The sequence below is a fragment of the Mustela erminea genome, chromosome 2, assembly GCF_009829155.1.
Source record: "Mustela erminea isolate mMusErm1 chromosome 2, mMusErm1.Pri, whole genome shotgun sequence".
In the NCBI taxonomy this organism is placed as follows: domain Eukaryota; kingdom Metazoa; phylum Chordata; class Mammalia; order Carnivora; family Mustelidae; genus Mustela; species Mustela erminea.
In genome coordinates, this window is record NC_045615.1 from 40,626,731 (window position 1) to 40,644,988 (window position 18,258).

Sequence of the window (18,258 nt, forward strand, 5' to 3'; positions counted from 1 at the left end):
TTCCAAGAAGAAGAAAAAGATGTGCAGAAGACAATGACAGAAACAAACAAAAAGAGCCTGGTGACCAATTCCATAAAACAGAATTCAAGTAAGAGAATAACCAAGATACTGACCAGCAAAGTTAGACAGTAAAGTAAGTAAGGCTGGCAGACTACTTGAAATTACGAACACCGCATGATCTCTACAGCACTTAACATGGTTTTTAATACATGGCATGCAGCAAATTCTTGATACTCAAACAATGATCAGTGATTATTTACCAAGGACAGTTAATGTAAACAAACAGAGCTAAACACCATTTTACCGTGTGTAAAACAGACTGTGACAACCTACAGCTACCAATTTCCACTATGTACTGAAACAGATACAATATTAAGATAAATATAACTAAACTGATGTTAATCTGGTTTGATGTAGGTGAGGAAAACATCCTAAGCACCCCCAGTTAGGATAGGGAACAAAAGTGTAAAGAAACAACTTTTTTCAGGACCCTAAACTTTTTTTTAACCTCCAGCTTCCTGTCTGAACACCAGATTGTCCCCAGTGTACCCTACTTGTATCTACCTTTCTCATTTAGGTGCTACATGCTAGGTCTTTGAGTTTTCTTTTTCTCTTGCATTTGAAGGTCTATGGTCCAAGAAACCATACTCTTGCTTGAAGGTAGAAGGCAACATGATAAATGTGACTTTTGCTATTGGGGAAACAAGGTAATGCTGTTCTTTCCAGTAAAAACAGTTATACCAGGACCTCCTAAAGATAAAATCTAAAGGACTACATTGATCCAAAGCAGTTATCCCTAGCAGACGACCAGTGGAAGAAAAACTTTTGTGATAGATGGCCTTATGATACCTCTCAAATGCAACCATCTTACCCTTGGCCAAGCTATCAAGTGAGTTGCAGGTGGTAATCCAGTCTAAATCAGGATAAATTCTTATAGCTTCAAAGGGTGGCAGAGAAAGAGGAGATGAGGAAAGCTAACAAATTGGGTTCGGATAATTTGCTATCGATCCCAGGAACAGGCTGTCTGAAGAAAGATCGCAGCTCTCCTATATACGACAGCTGATTTTTCCAAAGCATAAGACGACACACGACAAGAGCTTAAGAGTTCCTCTAAGCCAGTCACTGGAGAAAAGAACCAGAAATAGATGCGCACGGCATGTTAAATTGGTGTTTGGGAGTAGAGGCGGACAAAGAAGAATGTTGCTTACGATTAGTGACTGTGAATATTTTAAAACACTTAAAAAATGGAATTTTAGCCAAAGAGTCTTCACTGGGAAAAGTCTTTTGTGAATCACATTTACAAATTAATACTAATCTATTGTAAGAATATCTTGTTTTAAATTTTGACACATCAAGTACTGACAGGGTTAATGTGTTTATCCAAATCTCTTCCATGTTACAGTTCTAATCCCCTAAATACTCCACCCATTGTGCTATCTTGATTAAATTTTATGCTCACAAATATACGACTCAGAAGTTTATATTATACCAATGGAACACTGGAATTCCTCACCCTGTCTGTGTGTTACTAACTCAATAATATAAACCACGTAACATTTCACAACTTTAATAATAGAAAGTATCTGAAGCTGTAAAATGATGGAAAATTGAGCACAATTAGCAGCTACAATGTCCTTCAAATAAAATTAGACTAGTAAAAGAATAAAACTTCTCTAATAAAACGAATGGCATTAAAGTTACAGGGTCTTCTCAACCTCACACATGGAAACACCGGTTGCAAGGTAAGGAGCCAAATAATTTCCTCGTTAAATCTAGAAAAGCATATCCAATTTTGAATAGTTTGAATTGATTTACGAAGGTTTAATTAAAAGTCATGTATGTGCTGAATCCTGTCCTTAAACTCAAAAAAAAACAAGATAGTTCTACATTCCCTAATAAAGCCAAAACCCAGCCTGGCATCCTGGTCTTTTGTAATCTAACCTCTCTTTACCTTAAATCTTTTTATAAATATGCCCCAACACAGCCTCATCACTCCAAGCAGGCCTGTATCATATGACACATTTTTACTGAGTGCTGAGGATCCATGGGGCACTTCTATTAGGTGTCTGTGACTAGAATGAGCACTAGGCAGAAATGGTACCTCCTGCCACGAATAGGAGGGTACTGGTGAAAACAGGCAATTCAACAAGCAATTACAGGGCAGTATAATAATATGATGGGAAAGCACAGGGCATTGAAGGAAAAACATAATAAAGCACTTAACTCAGGCTGGAAGGTCAAGAAAGTTTCTGAGAAGTAGAGCCTAGTTTGAGATTACGAGGTTGATTAGGAATGGGCTTCCCGAAAACCGAGCAAAGGAAAAAGAGATCTAGAAATGGAGGGAGAGGTAGTAATAGTATTTCCCACAAAGGAATACTTCAAAGCTGTGCTGGAGGAGACCTGCTGTTACCCCTTCTCCCTCCAGACCCCGGTTCCTCATGGACATGCACGCACGTGGACGCACACGCGCACACCCCACGCTCAGCCCACTCCCCGCTTGCGGCTCTGCGCCTTTCCTGTTCTCTGCCCAGAGCACCCTTCCCACTCTTCTCTATATTTAAATCCTACAGGTCCTGCAAAGTCCCACATCAGTCCTCTTTCAAAATCTCAACGAAGAGCCAGATCTTCTCTAGAGAGCCTTCCGTAATTCCATCCTGCCAAGTTCCCTCCTTTAAGTTCTTCAGACCTCCCTAAAAAGGCACCACGGATATTAAGCTCATTTGTAAATGTTGCTGTGTGAAATTTTGAGACTACTTCTGGGTTCTGTTATCTCTACATGCAGACTTCAAATTCCCTCAAGTCAGCGACTGTGTCATAAACTGTGCTGGTATGTGGCCCAGTGACAAACATAATCCATAATAAACCTTATTGTGAGAAATACCAAAAAGAGACTGAGACTCTGAGAAGACTGTCATAAAATATAAAATAACCTGAATCCTCCAAAAATCATAAATTAAAAAAAAAAGTTCTTCCAATTCTTTTAATTTATCTTTCAGATAAAGTGGAGGTAATGGCATTTATTTGGGTAAAGGAAGAGTTCAAGGACTTGCAGGGGAGGTGAGGAAATTCAAAAGACGGCACAGAACTGGTCAAGCAGAATTACTCTACTTTTGTTTTGTTTCATCTCCGTTCCTCAAGAAAACAATATGCATACTGGCAAAAGTAAGACCAAAATCAAAATAACAAATTTAAGGCCCAAGGTATAGAATGATATTAAATATTCTAAACGAGTTTAAATCTACTTATGTGAAGGAACCGCATTACAAAGTACTGAAAGCATCTGTGGATGAAATAAGGGACTAGTTAAAATCATCTTTAAAAATATTACAATGAAGAGAAGGGTTGGCAGAAAAGGAAGAATCCAGCCATTGTCTCAATTTTCAAAACAGAGAAGGTGATTCCATCAACTCTAGCCTAGAGAGCTTGACATTCCCTATAGGTATGATTTGCAAAAGATTTGTAAAACTATGGTATGTGAGTATTCAGAATGTGAGGTGTTGTTATCTACAAGCTAGTGAAGGGTCACAGGGAGCATATCATTACATAAAAATAATAATTTGGTATCTATTCCGCAGAAAGTGGAAATGCATTTTTCCAAGGAATTTGACAGCATCTGTCACAGTATACTCCTGGGCTACACAAAGGAATGTAAATGCCAAAGATAGAGAATTAGTTGAGGATATAATTGGGAGGACATCCTCATAAAGAGGACTAGTAATTCACAGACTAATGTAAAGCAAGAAGAAGGTGTCCAGGATCTAGGATAGTGCCAGATGTCCCTCCAGTGCAGCATTTTGCAGTTATTTGGATGAAGATCTTAAATGGATCCTAATCAAATCTATTAATGCCACCAAATTGGGAAGAATGGCTAAACTTTATCAAGGAATTAGAATCCAAAAATACCTTGACCTTTTGGAACAACAGACTAAAGGTAAAGATCAAATTTAATTGCAGTAAGTATTTTTAAAAATCCCAACTCAAATGGCCAAATGCACAACTGGGGAGAAGTATATCTGCATCAGAGTATGGATAAAAGGATGCATAATTAAACAGTGTAGTGTGGATGCAAAAAAAAAAAAAAAAAAAGTGGGGGAAAGACAGATTAGAGTTAGGATGAGTAGTATACAGTATCCAGAGGATGTAACCATATATATTCAATGATATCAGTCCACTCATCTATGTTCAGCTCTAGGGACCACACTTTAAGAAAAATAGGAGGGTATCCAAAAGAGAAATTCCCTGATGATGATGAGACTTTCAAGGCATGTCAAATACAGATGAGTTGAAGGAACTGGATGGGACCCATAGAGACCCAAGAGTTGTCATATATAAAAGCCTTTTGTATTAGTACTCTAAGAGGTAATAATCAGCACATAAATATTACAGAGATAAATAATATTGTTCAATATAAGAAGAGAGTTCTTATGCTCAGGATGGGTCAAATAAAGAAATGCCTCCTAAGTTCCAAATGAATCTTGATAAATGGTTTGCCTAAGTTGAACTTAATATTCTCTGTGAAGATGGAAATAAGGTCATCTGCTAAGAATGAAAAGAGTAAGGCTAAAGTGGGCAGATTGGAAAATCTGGAAAAATCTGGAACAAGTACTATGGGGAATTTGATATGGAATTATCCAAGAGAGAATAAAATAGCTTCCTAGCACTATTAACCATCTCTCTTTTTTTTTTTTTTAAGATTTTATGTATTTATTATTTGAGAGAGAGAGACTGAGAGGGATGTGAGTGGGAGGAGAGGAAGAGGGAGAAGCAGACTCCTGTGAGGCAGGGAGTCCGAGGTGGGACTTGATCCCAGGGCACTTAGTTTATGACCTGAGTCATAAGCAGACACTTAACTTATAGAACCAACCAGGTGCCCTACTAACCAGCTCTTAAGCTGAAGTTAAGAGTAAATCAGATCCTGGTAGCTCTGGTGGCAAGAGATCTGAAGTCTGGAGCAGAGTTGACATTGCCGTTCAAGATGAGTGTGGTAAGTAAAGAGGAAAACATGAGAAAATTGGGGGTGCCCAACTAACAGTGATGGGAGAGAAGGGTGTTGGGTGGTAATGAGTGAGTGGAATTAGGGGAGGGGGAGGGATAAGATGTTGTTGTTGGTAAGAAATATGAAATGCTTGACTTTTGGTCCAGCTGGGGCAACCCTGAGGGATGAGAAGGCCTGAAGGGGTGAATACTAGTGTGGACCCCTTCCAGGAGGTCGAGCAGGTTGAATCATAGATGTTGAATGAAGCCCTGAACAAGCTCCCATTATTTTAAGATTCCCAAGGAAAGCAGAATATTCAGGAGGTCAAAAAGCACTGGTAATGGGGGCAGGGTAACACAAGTTAAAGATGTAAATTAAAAAAACAAAGGGTAGGGGCGCCTGGGTGGCTCAGTGGGTTAAAGCCTCTGCCTTAGGCTCAGGTCATGGTCCCATGGTCCTGGGATCGAGTCCCGCATTGGGCTCTCTGCTCGGCAGGGAGCCTGATGTCCCCCTCTCTCTCTGTCTGCCTCTCTGCCTACTTGTGATCTCTGTCTGTCAAATAAATAAATAAAATCTTAAAAACAAACAAACAAAGGGTAATTGGACAATGGTGAAAGAAACAGCAGTTTACAAGCAGTTCTGAACAGGCTGAAAGCTATATGAGAAAAGAGCACAGCAAAATCTCTCAATGATCAAGACCAGAATATTCCACAGGGCGTCAGTGCAAGACAAGTATTTCTTTTAAAAAAATTGTATTCTTGAACAGAATTTAAAAACAAAAACAAAAACAAAAACACCTTAATGCAACAAGTACAAAGACAACACAATTAAGCTTATTAGACACCTCCTGTGTGCCAGGCTATGCACCCAGTGATGAGCATCCTGAAAGAGATATGAGTTTGGTAGGCAATACAAGGCATATTTACAGGTATTTTTAATGTAATGCCCCATAGAAAAAGGAGACCTGTAGATAGGTCAGACCTGGAAGAAAATTCAGGATTAAGAAGTTTTTTTTTTTTTTTTCTGGTCTGCTCAACTTCCTTTCCCCCCCAGGGTGTTCATTCCCAAAGCCATTGTCTTCTGTTGGCTTCTTGCTAATTCCTACTGTGGTGAGTAGGAGGAGGTGGTATGTGAGTTAATTAAATTGAGTTGCCTTTGATTTTCTGAAAGGGAGGGTTCATTTTATAAAACTAGTATTAATTTCCAGAAAGCATTTTGGGTAAGTGATAGGAGTAACTACAAGTAACTACAAGAAGTAGTTGTAGCAAGGGGTAACCATGCCCCAGAGACCCTCAAGTTTTATAAAGCATTCATTCTTTCCTACTGTAGGCTGAGGAGGGAGCTTACCTATAGCTCTACACTCCTTGCAAATAATTCTATTCATACTGTATAACCCTCATGACTATAGGAAGATAAAATCTGTTGGCCTGAACACAGGAGAGAGAAAATAATATGAAATAGGTCAGACACTTCCAAACTGTTTGAGAGAAATAAAATAAGCAAATGTGATTCAGGATAGTCAAAACAGTATTCTAACCTCAAATAAGTCAACGAGTCTATGGACAACCAAATTTGTTCATATAAAGACCTAAAAATTGTCAAAAATTCTCCTTGTATCAGGTCAAGGTAGAGATACTCAAAACTATTGCATAGGGCACCTAATAAATACTTATTGAATAAATCCAGGTGGCCTAGAGACTAAAACCTAAAATTATTGTTATTTTATGAAATAAAATATCTTTTTCTATAAATATGCAGAAAAGTAATTAGTAGTATTTAAGAAAAGTAGCTTGGGTGAATATCTATAATTAAATGGTATAAAAATCAGTGCCATAAAAGTTATGTATTTCAGCAAAAAAAAAGAAAAGCTAAGCAACTTTCTGGCAGATCAGACATATAGAAAATATTCTCAATATCTAATTTCCCCCCAAATTTTTTCCCAATAGTAACATACTTTTTGGTTTATTCAAAGACTGCTTTAGCTTTCTACTTCTCCTGCCTTGAAAAATTAATTTTTTTTTTTAAATTTTTTTTTTTTAAGATTTTATTTATTTATCTGACAGATAGAGCTCACAAGTAGGCAGAGAGGCAGGCAGAGAGAGAGAGAGGAGGAAGCAGGTTCCCTGCTGAGCAGAGAGCCTGATGCGGGGCTTGATCCCAGGACCTGGGATCATGACCTGAGCCGAAGGCAGAGACTTTAACCCACTGAGCCACCCAGGCGCCCCGAAAAATTAATTCTTAAGGCAAATTTGATTTTAACTAGAGATTTTTTGGGTACTGATCTTATTTTTTTTAAAAATCAATATTCTCCTCCCTACAGTCATTATTAATTGTTAGCAAATGTAATCTACAAATGTAAATACAGGATTTAATCTCCCTGATACGGTTTCTGACAAAATTCAAGGTTATCCAATTTTAATTTATAAGAAAACAAACAAATCTGCTATTAACTAAAGATTTAAGTCTTTTTGTTTCAAAAATATCTATGACACAACAGTTGACATTTAGGCACAATAATATTTTATTGATGTATTTATAACAGATGTAATTTAATTTTAGTTATTACTTCTTTAGTTTTTGGTGCAATATTAAAACAGTTTTTCACAATAATGCCTTAAAATAAGATTGTTTCATAAACCATAGTTATAAGAACTATAAGGACTAAGGCTTATGAAGTTGCCCACATTGCTCTTTCCTTTGCTGTTGCCAGATGTAAGTCAAATACCTTTACATTTTCTTCCACATTCTCTAAATGACAGAAAACTATCTTAGATATGTTATACCATCTAAAACAAGACATCTAAAACCAAGGCCTCTAAGGGATTACTTATATTCACACACTTTGAAACACCACACCAAGTATAAGTATATTTCTGTTTGGTTTCAAATAGAGAAAAATAGAATTTTTTAAAAAAATTTTCTGTGTCATACTAGCAAGAGATCTTACAGTACAAGCAGAAACAGAATATACCTATTTATGCATCACAAATTTCTACTAAATAAAGTTCCTCTACCTAACTTTCCTGATACATTTAAAAACACACAAGAGGGCCTATCTTACATGAAATGTTTAATTATTGTAACATGAGTTATTCAAGATTTGTTCCTACCATTTTATGTCTGCAGGCTTTATGTGGAAAGCCTATTGTTTTGACAAGAAAAAGTAAAGCTTTTATATTTTAACTTTGTGGTTAGTTTCCTGTTGGGTCAAAAATCCCTATGGATATCTGAGGACTCTGGACTACCGCCCTAAAAATGCAGGGACTCAAATGTTTACATACAATATCAAGGGCTTCGTGACTCCTTGACAGAGATCTACAGACTCAGTTGCTTAAGAACTTAACGAACACAGACTACACAGATAGTCTCACCTAAGGAGTATTGAAGCTTATAGGGCTTTTTGACAAATTAAAGTTTGCTTTGGAATTTCAGATTTTCAGATTGTTGTTATATTTTTACTGTTACTGATTTTTTACCACTCTTCATAGTAAAGCACTTGACAGTACCACTCCTGAAGAAAAATACAGCCATTTTAGGAAAAGCAACAGATTACTTCCACACTATGAATCAAGCTATAAAAACCTCTATCATTAAGTGCTTCAACGTTTATGTACGTAACCAGAGGGTTAATGATGCTCCCACCAAGACTAGTTCAAGTATACTTACTTGGGAGACATTTAAAGATATCACCATCGGAAGACTGATCCTGGAAAATCACTACTGATACAGAATAAATGCGCGCGAGCGCGCGCACACACACTCACACACACACACACACACACACACACACACAATATGGCCTGTTGTATTTAAAACTCAAGAGTTTTCAGAACCTTGGAAACCCGGTGCCTCTGACCGGTTACCATGAAGGCGTCCAACCTATATTACTTCGGAAGATGAAAACTGCTCATCGAGTGCAAAAGGAAGAACCACAGGAAATAAGTGAGCAAAAGAGAGACGCATGAAATCCATAGCCTGAAATCACATGACCACGAAGCACTGCAGCCCCTCACACAAAAAATGCCACCGTGAGGCCGCTTAGCTCAGCAGGAACAGGCTGCATGCAGGCACAGCCTCGACGCGCAGAGACAGCCCTGATCCCCAGTTCACCATTTCCCCAAGTGCTGCGGTCTTAATGAGAACAGAAAATTGGTCTGCCAGATTAGACCGCGCCCGCGCCCGCGCGCGCGCGCGCGCGCGCACACACACACACACACACACACACACACACTTACTCTTCGGTTCAGCCCCGAGCAGCCCCGCTGGAAGTTTGCTGGTTGCTTTCTCTAAGCAATTCTGCGATCTTAGCGGTTTGCTCCCTACAAGGGCGAATGGCTCGCCCACGCAGCAGCCGGCGGGGTGAAGTTGCGGTGAAGCCCGGGCGCGGCCTCGAGCCCCGGCCGGCTCTAAGGTCCCGGCCGCCCTTTGCTGCCGCAGCTGACCCTCGCGTGCGCCCAAGGCCCCGGCACCCCGGCCGTGGGAGAGCAGCTGCCCCAGCGCGCCCCGCGCGTTCTCACGCCCTGGCTTTCCGAGCGCCGGCGCTGGCGCTGCACTGCCCGGCGCCCACCCCCTTCAGTCCTCTTCCCTCGGGCCCCGCAAACCGCCCCCCCTCCCGAGCCCTGAGCAGGGCCCCCCGGGCGCCGTCTGCTTTGCTCCTTTGCTCCTCCCCAGCGTGGGAACCGGGCTCCGGCCCCCAGGGGCCGAGCAGCTGGGAGCGCACGGAAGTCTTCCCAGGGAGGGGTAAGGGGAAGAGCCCAGGCCACCGGCCGGGGGAGAAGGACTGCCTCTCTGGGGAATCCCGAGCCGCGTGGGCATGCAGAGACCACTTACTCGTTGGCTTCCCAGACCCGGCGGCTGCGTTTCCGGATCTCGGGCAGCTCCCGGGCGCGCCCGGCAAATCCCCACTGCGAACGCGGAAAGACAGTGGGCGTCAGGGACAGGAGAGGATGAGCGGGAGAAGGGACCCTGCAGCCGCACCTGTCAGTCCGGGCGCGAGTGCATCCACCAAACGCGCGACCGCGGTACTCACACTTGGGCTCACTCCTGTCTACCTGCTCAACAGGCTGGGCGGGACGCGACGTGCCTTGCAAACCGGATTCCCCGCTCTGCTCCCAAACACTCAATCAGCTCTGGCCGGGGTCCCTCCCCGTCTCTGTTATCTCTCTCCCTCTCCCTGACGACTCCAAACGATCCCTTATAATCCCTTTCCCTACTGCATTCAATCAAGGTCTTGTCAGAATCCTTCCCTTCCCTGCACGGAAAGACTGAAAAAGAAAGTAGCGACTAAAACCAACCATGGTGAGGTCACTGGGGTCTGGGTCCTGCTGATGTGCTCATGACGCTCCCTGCCCCCTGTCCCCACCCTCCAGCCCCCCAAATCCCGGGCAGATGTCCGTCGCCTGGGGCGGCTCCAGGCTGCTCTTGGCCTTTTGGCCTCGCGTTTAGCGCTGCCAAAGAGTCGGTAAACTGCAAAGAAATCTGCTCTGGAAAATCTGCTCTGTGTTAGAGTCCCACCCACTACGCCCAGGCTAGGGCAGGGGAACTGAGTCCTGGCCTCTCTCCAGCCGCCCAATCGCCAGCCCGGCAGTTACAGTGCGGAGACAGAGAGAAGGGACAGGGACAAAGGAAAGGAAACAAAAAAGGGAGGAAACCCAAGGAAAATTTGGCTTACTTAGGAAAAAAAAAAAAAATCTGCACTATGCACTCGTCCAGAAAGACTGTCGTTTACAGTAGTTAAAACCTCCAACATTTCTACTGGGAAGTTAATACCAAATGGATGGTTTTCTTTTCCTGTTTTACAGGTTTAAAAGCCAATCTAAGGCTCTGCAAATGCGATTCTGCGGTTGCAACGCTTATGCATCTTCCCAGTAAAGTCCTGATTCTGCTTGGTTCAGTGCACTTAATTCTATTGGTGGTGGTGGTGGTGGTGGTGGTGGTGGTGGTGGTGGAGTGTGTGTGTGTGTGTGTGTGTGTGTGTGTGTGTGTGTGACAGAGAGAAAGAGAGAATTCCAGCACAGAAAAGTGAGTTCTGATATTCATTTTGGGTCAGTTTTCCGACTTAAAAAAATCTCATTATGCTGTTTCATTGTGAATCCATAATTAATGCTGATTATTATGTGTTCCTTCCTTAAACTCAGGACCACCACTGTGCACTAATTAAATCTGCAGTAGGTGACTATGTCAGCCTTGTGGGATTGTCTCAGGTTATCTCAGGGAGAAATCAAGAACAGGAAGAACTAGAAAACCAGTTAAGTAGAGGCATGCAAACAATAGTGTTAAATAATCAACTATGAGGGAAACATAACATATTAAGAGGACTAAGGGTCTTTCTTGTGTCTATTTAAAAAGCAGAAAAACTTAATTTTTACAATTGTATTATATTTTACAACTGCATATATATTTTCACAACCTAATTATACCTTATAATGTGTAAGTATTTGGAGAACAACTACATATGCACCCTTCGCCTTTTGTATCTATAATCCCCTGTAGCTCACAAGCTTTGAAGAAGTTTTTCAGAGCAATCTGAAATACTACCCAGGCTATAGTCCTCAGGGAGACAATGAATAACGAATGCATTGACGAACCTACCTAATGAGCGTGGCTTTCTTTCAGTGGACAACACAATTGAGAGAGGATTTCTTACTATTTTTTAAAAATAAATCCAGTGATATAAAAGCCCAGAGGAAGAAGAGATATCTTATGATAGGAGAAACACTTCATAATGGAGCAACATTAAAGTTAGTTCTTAAAAATTTGGTCATTATGAAAAGATGAAATAAAGGAGATTTTCCTTTTTTTTTTTTAAGATGTCTTTGAAATTTAGTTCCTGATTAAAATGCTTCAAAGTATAGGGATAGAGGGAACATTCCTCAACTTCATAAAATCTATCTATGAAAAACCCACAACAAATATCCTCAATGGGAAAAAGCTCACAGCCTTCCCATTGAGATCAGGAACACGACAAGGATACCCATTCTCACCACTCCTGTTCAGCATAGTATTAGAAGTCCTAGCAACAGCAATCAGACAACAAAGAGAAATAGAAGGTATTGAAATTGGCAGTGAAGAAGTCAAACTCTCTCTCTCTTCACAGATGACGTGATACTTTATATGGAAAACCCAAAAGACTCCACCCTTAAACTGCTACAACTCACACAGCAATTCTGTAATGTGGCAGGATACAGAATCACTGTACAGAAATTAGTTGCTTTCTTATACACTAACAATGAAAATACAGACAGGGAAATTAGAGAATCGATTCCATTTACTATAGCACCAAGAACCACAAGATACCTGGGAATAAGCCTAACCAAAGAGGTTAAGGATTTATACTTGAGGAGCTTTGGAACACTCATGAAAGAAATTGAAGAAGACACAAAAAGATGGAAGACCTTTCCATGCTCATGGGTTAGAAAAATAAACATTGTTAAAATGTCTATATTGCCTAGAGCAATCTATACTTTCAATGTCATTCCGATCAAAATTCCACCAGCATTTTTCAAAGAGCTGGAGCAAACAATCCTAAAATTTGTATGGAACCAGAAGAGACTCTAAATTGCTAAGGAAATGTTGAAAAAGAAAAACAAAACTGAGGGCATCACGTTACCTGATTTCAAGCTTTACTACAAGGCTGTGATCACCAGGACAGCATGGTACTGACATAAAAACAGACACATAGACCAGTGGAACAGAGTAGAGAGCCCAGATATGGACCCTCAGCTCTGGTCAAATAATCTTTGACAAAGCAGGAAAAAATACACAGTGGGAAAAAGAGAGTCTTTTCAATAAGCAGTGCTGGGAAAATTGGACAACTATATAAGGAAGAATGAAACTTGACCATTCTCTTTCACCGTACCCAAAGATAAACTCAAAATGGATAAAAGACCTCAATGTGAGGCAGGACTCCATCAGAATCATAGAGGAGAACATAGGCAGTAACCTCTTCGATATCAGCCACAGCAACTTCTTTTAAGCTATGTCTCTAAAGGCAAAGGAAACAAAAGTGAAAATGAATTTTTGGGACTTCATCTAAATCAAAAGGTTCTGCATAGCAAAGCAAACAGTCAACAAAATAAAGAGGCAACTCACTGAATGGGAGAAGATATTTGCGAATAACAGTACAGAAAAATGGCTGATATCCAGGATCTATAAAGACCTCCTCAAACTCAAAACACACACAAAACAGATAATCATGTCAAAAATGGGCAGAAGATATGAACAGACACTTCTCCAATGAAGACATACAAATGGCTAACAGACACATGAAAAAATGTTCATCATAAGTAGCCATCAGGGAGATTCAAATCAAAACCACATTGAGATACCACCTTACACCAGTTAGAATGGCTGAAATTAACAAGACAGTAAATAATGTGTGTTGGAGAGGCTGAAGGGAAAGGGGAACCCTCTTGCACTGTTGGTGGGAAAGCAAATTGGTGCAGCCACTTTGGAAAACAGTGTGGAGATTCCTCAAGAAATTAAAAATAGAGCTTCCCCATGACCCTGCATTTGCACGACTGGGTATTTACCCCAAAGATACAGATGTAGTGAAAAGAAGGACCATCTGTACCCCAATGTTCATAGAAGCAATGGCCATGGTCACCAAACTGTGGAAAGAACCAAGATGCCCTCAGCGGATGAATGGATAAGGAAGATGTGGTCCATATACACTATGGAGTATTATGCCTCCATCAGAAAGGATGAATACCCAACTTTTGTTTTTTTGTTTTTTGTTTTTTTAAAGATTTTATTTATTTATTTGACAGAGGAAGAGAGGTCATAAGTAGGCAGAGAGGCAGGCAGAGAGAGAAAAGGGGAAGCAGGATCCCTACTGAGCAGAGAGCCTGATGCGGGCCTTGATACCAGGACTCTGAGATCATGACCTGAGCAGGAGGCAGAGGCTTAACCCACTGAGCCACCCAGGCACCTGCCAACTTTTGTATCAACATAGACAGGACTGGAAGAGATTATGCTAAGTGAAATAAGTCAAGCAGAGAGAGTCAATTATCATACGGCTTCACTTATTTGTGGAGCATATAAGAAATAACACAAGGACATGGGGAGATGGAGAGGAGAAGGGAAATGGGGAAGATGAACCATGAGAGACTGTGGACTCTGAAAAACAATCTGAAGATTTCGAAGCGGAGAGGGTGGAAGGTTGGGTGAGCCTGGTGACGGGTATTATGGAGGGCACATATTTCATGGAACACAGGGTGTGGTACAAAAACAATGAATTCTGGTACACTGAAAAGAAATTTAATTTTTTTTAAAAAGGTAAAAAAGGATGTCTTTGAAATTTAAATTCAATTAATTAACATATAATGTATTATTGGTTTTTCAAAGGTAGTGATCAATGATTCATCAGTCTCATACAATACTCAGTGCTCATCACATTGTATGTCCTCCTTATTGTCCATCATTCAGTTACCTATCCTCCCACCCCTCTCCACCAGCAACCCTCAGTTTGTCTCCTATGATTGAAAGTCTCGGGTGCCTGGGTGGCTCAGTGGATTAAGCCTCTGCCTTTTGCTCAGTTCATGATCCCAGTTGGGCTCTCTGCTCAGCAGGGAGCCTGTTTCCCCCTCTCTCTCTGCTTGCCTCTCTGCCTACTTCTGATCTCTGTCTGTCAAATAAATAAATAAAATAAAATAAAATAAAAGTCTCTTATGATTTGTCTTACTCTCTGATTTCATCTTGTTTTATTTTTCCTGTCTCTGTTTTGTTTTTTAAATTCCACATATGAGTGAAATCATATGATAATTGTATTTCTCTAATTGGCTTATTTCACTAAGCATAATACCCTCTAGTTCCATCCACATCTTTGGAAATGGTCAGATCTCTTTCCTTTTTTGATGGCTAAGTAGTATGTGTATGTATGTGTGTGTGTGTGTATATATATATATATATATATATATATATATATACACATATACATATACATACACATTTATCTTCTTTATCTGTTCATCTGTTGATGGACATCTGGGCTCTTTCCATAGTTTGGCTATTATGGACATTGCTGCTATAATATAAACATTCGGGTGCACATGACCCTTCGGATCACTATATTTGTATCTTTAGGGTGAATACCTGGTAGTGCAATTACTGGGTCATAGGGTAGCTCTATTTTCAACTTTTTAAGGAACCTCCATATCGTTTTCCAGAGTGGCCACACCAGCTTGCATTCCCACCAACAGTGTAGGAGGGTTCCCCTTTCTCCACAACCTCACCAACATCTGTCATTTCTTGACTTATTGATTTTAGCCATTCTGACTGGTGTGAGGTGTAATCTCATTGTAGTTTTGATTTGTATTTCCCAGATGCCGAGTGATGTTGAGCATTTTTTAATGTGTCTGTTGACCATTTGGATGTCTTCTTTGTAGAAATGTCTGTTCATGTCCTTTGGCCATTTCTTGATTGGATTATTTGTTCTTTTGGTGTTGACTTTGATATGTTCTTCATAGGTTTTGGATACCAGTTCTTTATTTGATAAAACGTTTAGTTCTATCAGATATTATTAGTTTCTCTTTGTCTTCATTTCCCTGGTATTTGGAGATGTGTCTAGCAAGAAGTTGCTGCAGCTGAGATCAGAGAGGTTGCTGTCTGTGTTCTCCTCTAGGGTTTTGATGGATTCCTGTCTCACCCTAGGGTATTTCATCCATTTTGAATCTATTTTTGTGTGTGGTGTAAGGAAATGGTCCAGTTTCATTCTTCCGCATCTGGCTCTCCAATTTTCCCAACACCATTTGTTGAAGAGACTGTCTTTTTCCCGCTGGACATTATTTCCTGGTTTGTTGAAGATTAGTTGACCATAGAGTTGAGGGTCCATTTCTGAGCTCTCTGTTCTGTTCTGTTCTGTTGATCTGTGTGTCTGTTTTTGTGTCAGTACCATACTGTCTTAATGATGACAGCTTTGTGATAGAGCTTGAAGTCTGTAATTGTGATGCCACCAGCTTCGGATTTCTTTTTCAACATTCCTTTGGTTGTTTAGTATCCTTTCTGGTCCCATACAAATTTTAGGATTATTTGTTCCAGTTCTGTGAAAAAACTTGATGGTATTTTGATAGGACTTTCATTGAATTCGATTGCTTAGATTGCTCTAGGTGGCATAGACATTTTAACAATATTTGTTCTTCCAATCCATTGGCACAGAATGCTTTTCCATCTCTTTGTGTCTTCCTCAATTTCTTTCATGACTGTTCTATAGTCATATCCTTTGTCTCTTCAGTTGGGTTTATTCCGAGGTATCTTATGATTTTGGGTGCAACTGTAAATGGAATTGACTCCTTAATCAAAGGAGATTTTTCTTTGTTTTGTTTTGTTTTGTTTTCAGGCAGAGGGAAACTTGTGAACAAGGGCATGGAGGTGAGAAGGCATGAAGACCAATAGTCAAAAAACAGAGAGTGATGTCAATAGATTTTCAATGTTTTCAATGAAAAACAAACAAACAAAAGTCCAAGAAGATAAAGTGGAAAAATCAGTTGGGGCCAAATGGCCCCACTGGCCTGTCTTCCAGTTACATGACTGTAAGCTTGTATAAAATCTGTGTTTTTGTTTTTGTGTTCCTTTACTCTTGTCAATACTCCTGTCATCCTGGCACATGACTTGCTTAACCCATTCATTTCTGCCTTCACCATCTTTATATCCCAGTGCACACCAAAGTCCTTCCCAAGTACTGCATTTATCCTCAGTAATCTCTATCCCCCAGGCTACTCAGTTTTACCAAGAATAGACTCTCAGCTAGAGAGAGGGCTTGTATTCTCCTTCTCCCATCCTTTGTGACTGTCAGGCAATGCAGAATGTGGGAAAAATAACCAATCTAGGGTGCCAGGTGGTCATGAAGCATATGCTCTACTCTGGATGTTTGATATGCCCTAAAAAATTGCTAAGAGTTCCTTGTTGTTAGGGAAGGAATCTTTGCAGCCTAAGTGCCTAGCAATGAACATGGTTCACAAGAGGAATTCAGTAAAATAACTATAGAGTGGATGAATGAATATATGAATATTTCATCATCTTCCAGGTCCATTCTTCTGTCTTCTAGGTAATGTGTAGGTTAAAACCCACTGGCCTCCACTTTATTGAGAATAGGAAATTTGTCATGACAATTTAATAAACTGTTAACAAGTGTTGGGTTGACAGTAATCCTTGGTAGCCCTGGCATCTTTGGCAGAAAAACAAGTTTTTCTTCTCAAAATGTTTTGGCTTTAAAAAAAATGCTTTGGTTTTTTTCCTGTGCCCATAACTGACAATGGCACAAAAGCATTCAAATGTGTATTCTTTTCACACTCCCAAAAGACAATGGCAACCAGAGATGTGATCTAATGTCTTGCTACTCAGAGTGTAGTCTGCATATCAGCAGAATCAGCATGACTTGTCCTCCTCTCAGAAATACAGAGTTATGAACCTCATTCCAAACCTACAGAATCAGAATATTCCTTAACAAAGTCTTCAGTTGATTCCCATGCATATTACAGTTTCAGAAGCACTGATCTAATATCAACACATTAAGTATGCTAGATGTGGAAACAGATTCAATGAAATCTTTTTAAACCCAGAGATTTTTAGGACTAGTATTTTCTCTCTTTTTTTTTTTTCCGTGAAGTTATTACCAAATCAGTTTTAATCAAGTAATGGGACTAATTGATTCATCTCTAAGAGGTTCTTGGTCTAATTCATAAACCAAACACAAACTGATCAACCAAAGGGAATTGAGAGAGAAACAAGGATGGGAGCAATGTGGCAGGAGGGAAGATATGAAAAACATTGAACATTATTGTACACTTTTTTAGTGTGTCAGGGGCAGAACTTTACTTTATTTTTTAGCAAACAGACAAACCACTTGACGGTACTGTTTATCAAGTCAGGATAACTTGTCAAACATAAGAATGATAACTTCATTATCTGTTTCCTCTTTATGACTTCTTCCTGTCCTTTTCTTCTTAAGATGATTTACTTTCAATTTGTTTTAAATACAGCTAGTTAGATCAACTTCACATTGTTAACTTGTCATTACTGGGACTGTGTTAGTGCTCCAAAATGTCTGTTTTAGAATGTGAAGTTTCAGGACGCCTGGGTGGCTCAGTCAGTTAAGCATCCGCCTTTGTCTCAGGTAATGATCCCAGGATCCTGGGATAGAGCCCTGCATAGGGCTCCCTGCTCAGCAGGAAGCCCGCTTGTGCTCTCCCACCCTCTCTCTCTCTCTCTGACAAATAAAGAGGTAAAACCTTAAGAGCACCTGGGTGGCTCAGTCATTGGGCATCTGCCTTCCGCGTGGATCGTGA

The 18,258-nt window shown here is 40.3% G+C and overlaps 1 protein-coding gene across 5 annotated transcripts in view; it reads right to left on the reverse strand.

The window, feature by feature from the left end:
- GUCY1A1 (guanylate cyclase 1 soluble subunit alpha 1) overlaps window positions 1–10,570 on the reverse strand; it is a 62,555-nt gene extending 51,985 nt beyond the window's left edge. The window contains exon 1 of one of the 5 annotated variants that reach the window (XM_032332709.1): window positions 10,270–10,570. The gene's annotated coding sequence lies outside the window, so the exon portion shown is untranslated. Of the gene's footprint in view, window positions 1–9,210; window positions 9,588–9,805; window positions 9,880–9,952; window positions 10,104–10,269 lie in introns of those variants that run through there. The other 4 variants (XM_032332710.1, XM_032332708.1, XM_032332705.1 and 1 more) reach the window with 4 other exon arrangements.
- Between the last annotated feature and the right edge of the window lie 7,688 nt (window positions 10,571–18,258).